The sequence below is a fragment of the Hylobates moloch genome, unplaced genomic scaffold (genome assembly GCF_009828535.3).
Source record: "Hylobates moloch isolate HMO894 unplaced genomic scaffold, HMol_V3 SCAFFOLD_15, whole genome shotgun sequence".
NCBI classification, from domain to species: Eukaryota; Metazoa; Chordata; class Mammalia; order Primates; family Hylobatidae; genus Hylobates; species Hylobates moloch.
The window spans coordinates 59,915,363-59,923,542 of NW_026652290.1; positions in this window are offsets into that span (position 1 = coordinate 59,915,363).

The following is an 8,180-nucleotide window of genomic DNA, read 5'->3' on the forward strand; positions in this document are numbered from 1 at the left end:
CCATCCTACCATCACTCTTGACCAAAAACAAAATTACAAAAAGAAAATTAAATTAAATGTTAAGAACTGGGGACTAGAAAGATAATAAACAGAGCTAATACTAGTGCTGTCTCATCCTTTTTCTTTCTCTCTTACTCTTTCTTTCTTTTCTGCCCCCTCTCTTTTTCGCCTGTCCCCATGAATTCTCATCACTACTTATTTTTGCAAACCGGCTCTCTACTTACTCATCAGCATTTACATGGCTGACAACAGCTATCCTACCCTGATTCCTCATGGCCTTTCTGTCCAAGGACATGCTACAGTCTCAGACTCTCAAGGCAAATAATCATATACATCGCTGGCCAGTCGATAACAGATTGGCTCTAGGTTGGTATGCACCCCTGGTCCCATTGCTGCAGCTGCAGGGGTGAATTCCAAACATGGGTGTTACAGATATGGGTGGGAAGCAGGTCCTGAAAAGGGAACGCTAACTCTGCAGAGTTCAGGCAGAAGTTGGTTGCTTCTTCTGCCTGTACTCCTCCTGCAATTTATATTCTTGTGATTTCTTTTCTATAGAAGGCTGCCCTTCATGTTCAGCTTAATATGTATATTCATCTATATTAAAATGTTGAGTTGTGGGTTTACACCTGGCCACAAGCTCCAGAGATGGCTCTGGGTCCCCTGAGTCTTGACCACAGAAGTGATATAGTTACTTTTCAGAAGACAGTCCTGGCCGGGCACAGTGGCTCACGCCTGTAATCCCAGCACTTTGGGAGGCCGAGGCAGGTGGATCACCTGAGGTCAGGAGTTCGAGACCAGCTTGGCCAACATGGTGAAAATACTAAACATACTAAAAATGCAAAAATTAGCCAGGTGTGGTGGTGCGCCCCTGTAATCCCAGCTACTCAGGAGGCTGAGGTGGGAGAATTGCTTGAACCCGGGAGGCAGAGGCTGTAGTGAGCCGAGATCGCACCACTGCACTCCAGCCTGGGCAACAGAGTGAGACTCCGTCTCAAAAACAACAATAACAACAAAAAGGCAGTCCTGAAGCAGTGTATCTCTACAGCATGAATAAGTCAATTACCCCAGCAATGATGGCTGGAAAATTCCCTATGTTTGAGTTGACCTGACACATCCTTGTTCACTCTGCACTCACCTAAGGAAATACTTCACATCAAGTGAAAGAGGAGTGTTTCAGTCATCTATTGCTGAGTAACAAACCACCTGAAACGTAAAGCAATAATTACTTAATATTTCTTTTACTCATGAACCTGCATTTTAGGCAGGGCTTGGTGGGGACAACTCAATTCTGTTCCACAGTACATCTGGAGCCTCAGCTGGGATGACTCAAATGGCTAGGGTGCTGGCCAAGAATCATTCTACATGAAATCTCAGAGCCTCTCCACCCAGTCTCTCCTGCAAGGTGGCTTTAGGGTATTTGAACTCCATATATCATGCTCAGGGCTCCAAGAGTGAGTGTTCCATGAGACCAAAGTGGAAGCTGCAAGGCTTCTTATGGTGCAGCCTCAGAAGCCATGCAACATCACTTCACTGGATTCAATTGGTCACCCAGGGCTGGCCCTGACTCACTAAGGGAGGAGACGAAACAAGGGACATGAATACTCGAAGGTGCAGATCTTTGAGGTGTCATCTCTGTGGCTAGTCTCCATGGCAGGGGTCAAATCTGTTCAATTCATATACTGATTAAGAGGATTGGAAGGTTTAAAAAAATACATAGGCAGATAACTTTTTTCCCCTTTTCATAAGTTTTTTTTTTTTTTTTTTTTTTTAAAGGGTCTCACTCTGTCACCCAGGCTAAAGTGCAGTGGTGCAATCATGGCTTACTGCAGCCTCGACCTTCTGGGCTTAAGCGATCCTCCCATCTCAGCCTCCTGAGTAGCTAGGACCGTAAGTGCCCACCACCACACCTGGCTAATTTTTTTTTTCTTTTTTGAGACAGGGCCTCACTTTGTCACCCAGGTTGGAGTGCACAATCTTGGCTCACTGCAACCTCTGTCTTCTGGGCTCAAATGATCCTCCAACCTCAGCCTCCCGTAGCTGGGACTACAGGCACATGCCACCACGCAAGGCTAATTTTTGTACTTTTTGTAGATACCGTGTTTCACCATGTTGCCCAGGCTGGTCTCAAACTCCTGGACTCAAGCAATCCACCCACCTTGGCCTCCCAAAGTGCTGGGATTACAGGCATGAGCCAAAGTGCCTGGACATACCTGGCTAGTTTTTCAAATTTTTTGTGGAGACGGGGGCTCACTATGTTGCCCAGGGTGGTCTCAAACTGCTGGGCTCAGCAATCCTGTCTCAGCCTCCCAAAGTGCTGGGATTACAGGCATGACCCACCATGCTCGGCTCCTTTTCAGAAGTTTTTGAGTCAGCATTTCTTCTCCCTCTTTATTTTTTTTTTTTTTTTTTTTTTTTTTTTGGAGATGGAATCTTGAGATCACTGCAACTTCTAACTCCTGGACTCAAGCGATCTTCCTACCTCAACCTCCCAAGTAACTGAAACTACATGTGTACAACACTGTGCCCAGCTACTTATTTGTTAAATTTTTTAGAGATGGGGGCTAATTATTTTTAATTTTTTTTTCTAGAGACAGGGTCTCACTGTGTTGCCCAGGCTGGTCTTAAACTCCTGGTCTCAAGCAATCCTCTCACATTTAACTTTTAAATAATTCTTATCAATTTTCTTTCAATCTTATTGACCAGTTCCAATTATTTTTAAAAGCATTGAAAATTGTGTATAATCAATTTATAAAGACTATATATTTTTTTCTTACCATAAGGTATCTTATTCACTGTTGTTGGTAAAACTCTTAATTTAGGCAAAGTAAAAAATATTTGTCCGTCAATGATCTGACTTCCTAGTCAGCTTTCTGAGTACGTGACTGTAACATTTATTGAATTCTGTGTGTTTTTTCCTTCTTCTTTCTATTACTAACCAGTGACTCTATCCTCCCATGTACATGTGAACTCATAGACTGTGATGTCATACTGGGCTGTCTGACAACACTATCATTCATTCTTATTTAAAAAGTTCATGAATATCCCAGTGTGCTAGGCACTGTGCTAGGTAATGAAATGAAAAAGCATCAAACTGTCAGTTTAGTGGAAAAGATAGTCCAGAAAATAAATGATCACGGTACAATGTTATAGTAAAGATATAACAGAGAGTTGGAAGTTAGTACAAAAGAGGAAAAACAGGTGAAACAGACTTCTAACTCAGACAGGGGTGGGGAGGATAGAAGAGTCAAGAAAGGCTTCTCAGAAGTAAATGGTCTTAGCAGCAGAAAATTATGAATTCTAGTAACTTTTTACATCAAAGCAGTTCCAATGGGGACTTTTTTTTCTTTTTTCTTTTTTTTTTTTGAGACAGAGTCTTGCTCTGTCGCCAGGCTGGAGTGCAGTGGCATAATCTTGCCTCACTGCAACCTCTGCCTCCCGAGTTCAAGTGATTCTCCTGTCTCAGCCTCCCTAGTAGCTGAGACTACAGGCACCCACCATCATGCCCAGCTAATTTTTGTATTTTTAGTAGAGATGGGGTTTCACCATGCTGGCCAGGATGGTCCTGATCTCTTGACCTCATGATCCGCCCGCTTCGGCCTCCCAAAGTGCTGGGATTACAGGCGTGAGCCCCCGCACCTGGCTTTTTTTTTTTTTTATTTTTTAGACAGAGTCTCACTGTGTCACCCAGGCTGGAGTGTAGTGGAATGATCTCAGTTCACTGCAGCCTCTGACTCCCGGGTTCCAGCAATTCTCATGCCTCAGTTTCCCGAGTAGCTGGTATTACAGGCGTGCATCACCATGCCCGGCTAATTTTTGTATTTTTAGTAGAAACAGCTTTTCACCGTGTTGCCCAGGTTGGTCTTGAACTCCTGAGCTCAAGAAAGATCTACCCGCCTCAGCCTCCCAAAGTGCTGGGATAACAGGCATGAGCCACCACTCCTGGCCTACCCAATGGAGACTATTTTTAAAAGATAGTTTCGACTGGGTGCGGTGGCTCACGCCTGCAATCCCAGCACTTTGGGAGGCTGAGGCAGGCGGTTCCCGAGGTTAGGAGATCGAGACCATCCTGGCCAACATGGTGAAACTTCTTCTCTACTAAAAATGGAAAAATTAGCTGGGCATGGTGGCACGCACCTGTAGTCCCAGCTACTCGGGAGGCTGAGGCAGGAGAATCGCTTGAACCCGGGAGACCGAGGTTGCAGCGGGCCAAGATTGCATCACAGCACTTCAGCCTGGGTGACAGAAAAAAAAAAATACTTTTTGGACTTACAAAAATCTTTTTGTCCAATATTCCTTTTCTTCTTCTTCTTCTTCTTCTTCTTCTCTTTTTTTTCCCTGAGACAGGGTCTCACTCTTTCGCCCAGGCTGGAGTACAGTGGTGCAGTCTCGGCTCACTGCAACCTCTGCCTCCTGGGTTCAAGCAATTCTCCCGCCTCAGCCTCCCGAGCGTCTAGGATTACAGGCACCCACCACAATGCCTGGCTAATTTTCTTTTGTATTTTTGGTAGAGACAGGGTTTCACCATATTGGCCAGGCTGGTCTCGAACCCCTGATCTCAAGTGATCCGCCTGCCTTGGCCTCCCAAAGTGCTGGGATTACAGGTGTGAGCCACTGTGCCTAAGCCAGTTTTCCCATGTTCTAAACATTCCTTTTAATACTTTCCAGGAAAGGGACAAACTCTTGAGCAAAGCTAAAACTACAGAGTTAATTAGAGTATGTTAGAGAAAATCTGTTTTTTCATCCTTGGGATTTTCTTCTCCTTCTCCTTCTCCTTCTCCTTCTCCTTCTCCTTCTCCTTCTCCTTCTCCTTCTCCTTCTCCTTCTCCTTTCTTAGACAGTGTCTGGCTCTGTCACCCAGACTGGAGTGCAGTGGTGCGATCTCAGCTCACTGCAACCTCTGCTTCCCGAGTTCAAGCCATTCTCTTACCTCAGCCTCCCGAGTAGCTGGGATTATGGACACCCACCACTATGCCTGGCTAATTTTTGTATTTTTAGTAGAGACGGGGTTTTGCCATGTTGGCCAGGCTAGTCTCGAACTTCTGACCTCAGGCGATCCATCCGCCTCGGCCTCCCAAAGTGCTGGGATTACAGGCGTGAGCCACCGTGCCCAGCCTAGTTTCCTCTTCTTAATGTTTACCAGACTCTTAGTCTGACATTTAGAAGATCCCAACTCACATAATTGCTACTCATCAACATTTATATAGTTTAAGAATAATTTCAAGGTAGTGAAAAAAAGATTTGGGCAAGATAACTGATGCCACAAGAAAAAAGTGTCAGTAAAAGCATAACATTTCCTAAATCTTACAGAAGAAAATGGTTAATATCATATAGATGGCCAATACCTAAGCAGTCCCAACAGTCCCTGGATTTATAAGAGTAGGATCCCTTTCCTACTTTCCACTCCTTCTCTCCCCTGGTTTTGAACAAAGTGAACAAAAGTTAGGGGTAATTCTAGATAAAATCTTCCTTCAGAGATGCTCTGCTAGGCTTGGTATAATTCCCACTTCCTCACCTCCCCCACCACATACATCCAGCTGCACAGTACATTCTTAGATTTCTTACATTCAGGATAAGAAAGTGAATTGGGGAGGAAGATATCTCTCTATCACTCCTTCCTTCCTTCCTTCCTTCCTTCCTTCCTTCCTTCCTTCCTTCCTTCCTTCCTTCCTTCCTTCCTTTTTTTTTTGACAGAGTTTCACTCTTGTTGCCCAGGCTGGAGCACAATGGCAATGGCGTGATCTCAGCTCACCACAACCACCACCTCCCAGGTTCAAGCGATTCTCCTGCCTCAGCCTCCCAAGTAGCTGGGTTACAGGCATGGGCCACCATGCCTGGCTAATTTTGTATTTTTAGTAGAGACGGGGTTTCTCCATGTTGGTCAGGCTGGTCTCGAACTCCTGACCTCAGGTGATCTGCCGCCTCAGCCTCCAAAAGTGCTGGGATTACAGGCATGAGCCACTGTGCCCGGCCTTTATCACTTCTTTCATATATTCCCTAGTTATCACAATGCTCAGAATGGCACCTAATAAATAGTAATTCACTCTGAGACAGGGAAAATTTCAGGATTTGTAGGCTCTAACATCTATACGATGTGGATTGGGTCCTCTGAAGAAAAATAACACTGATTATTAGTGTAAACTTTCCAGGACCTTTCTTGGGGTGTGTACAGGACCCATACAAGCAAAGGGATCTCAAGTTTATATTTCATTAACTATATTATAAAATTACCTGTCCAGTGGTATTCAGAATATTATCTCTTGAAGAGTCAGGATTTAATTCACAAAGGCTACCTGTTTTTCATATACCGACTGGCTTCAAAATGTCTACGTGACAGCACATTATACAGACAAAGGACTAAGAAGACCATATTCTCCTAGCAGTGCTGCCAATCTGCCACAACTTATTAAAAACCTCAATGGGAACAGAGAAATCAATAGGTGCAAGCTCATAAAAGCCAATAAAAAATTAGCTATTAATACTGCTCTGGGCACACTGCCTATGGGGTAGCCCTGCTCCACAAGGAGCAGCATAAAAAATTAGCTAATGGGGCCAGATGTACACAAAACAAAATTCCTAATGTAACCTGTACTGACTTGTTAGTAATAAGCAGAGGCAACTACACAATCAAGCATTCAGATGACCAGAGGCACAAATTTAGTCAAACTCTTAAAAAGTTTGGCAAGAGAAAGAAATAAAGGGAATTCAAATTGGAAAAAGGAAAGTCAGATTGTCCCTCTTTGCAGAAGACATAATCTTATATACAGAAAAATCTAAAGACTCCACCAAAAAAAAAAAGCTTGGAACTGATTCTTAGAACAAATTCAAGGTCAGGTGCAGTGGCTCATGCCTGTAATCCCAGCACTTTGGGAGGCTGAGGCGCCTGGATCACTTGAGTCCAGGAGTTCAAGACCAGCCTGGGCAACATGGCAAAACCCTGTCTCTACAAAAAAATGCAAAAGTTAGCCAGACATGGTGGCACATGCCTGTAGTCCCAGCTACTTGGGAGGCTGAGGAAGGAGGATCATTTGAGCCCAGGATGCAGAGGTTGCAGTGAGCCAAGAAGATGGCGCCATTGCATTCCAGCCTGGGTGACAGAGCAAGACTCCATCTCAAAACAAACAAACAAACAAACAAACAAAACAGATTAGCCTGGTGTGGTGGCGCACACCTGTAATCCCAGCTATTCTGGAGGCTGAGGCAGGAGAATGGCTTGAACCGGGAGGCAGAGGCTGCACTGAGCCAAGATCATGCCACTGCACTCCAGCCTGGGCGACAGAGAGAGACCCTGTCTCACGAAAAAAAAAAAAAGAAAAAAATGAAAGAAAGAAAGAAATGAAGTTTCCTCAAAACTCCCTAAATTGAAAAAAGGTCCAAATAGAATTCCAGGCGGGGCACAGTGGTTCACGCCTGTAATCCCAGCACTTTGGGAGGCTGAGGCCGGAGGATCACCTGAACCCAGGAGTTTAAGACCAGCCTGGGCAACATAGGGAGCCCCTGTCTCGACAAATAATAAAAAAATGAATTAGCCAGGCATGGTGGCGTGCACCTATGGTCCAAGCTACTCGGGAGGCTGAGATGGGAGGATCACTTGAGCACAGGAGGTCGAGGCTACAGTGAGCAGTGATCACATCACTGCACTCCAGCCTGGGTGACAGAGTGATACCCTGTCTCAAAATAAAACACACAGAATTCCAAGATTCTTTACCTGCATCGTATGCAGCAGTGGCTCCACCATGGTGTTCTGGTAACCTTGCATATATCCACATAGGACACAGCTGAATCAAAGTCTTGGCAGAACACCTTGTGATCTTTCTGGAACACTAGCTGAGAGGAGGTTTGTGAGGAGCTGCAACAAAGCTATTTCCCACTAACCTCCCTATCTTCCCTGGAAGATATCGGCCTGGAAAGCTGTCATCAGGTAGTTTCTTTTTTTATTTGAGTTTTTTCGTTTGTTTGTTTGTTTGTTTTTTGAGACAGAGTCTCACTCTGTTGCCCTGGTTGGAGTGCAGTGGTGAGATCTTGGCTCACTGCAGCCTCTGCCTCCTGGGTTCAAGCGATTCTCATGCCTCAGCCTCCTGAGGAGCTGGGATCACAGGCACCCGCCACTATGCCCGGCTAATTTTCTTATTTTTAGTAGAGAGCGTTTTGCCATGTTGGCCAGGCTGGTCTTGAACTCCTGT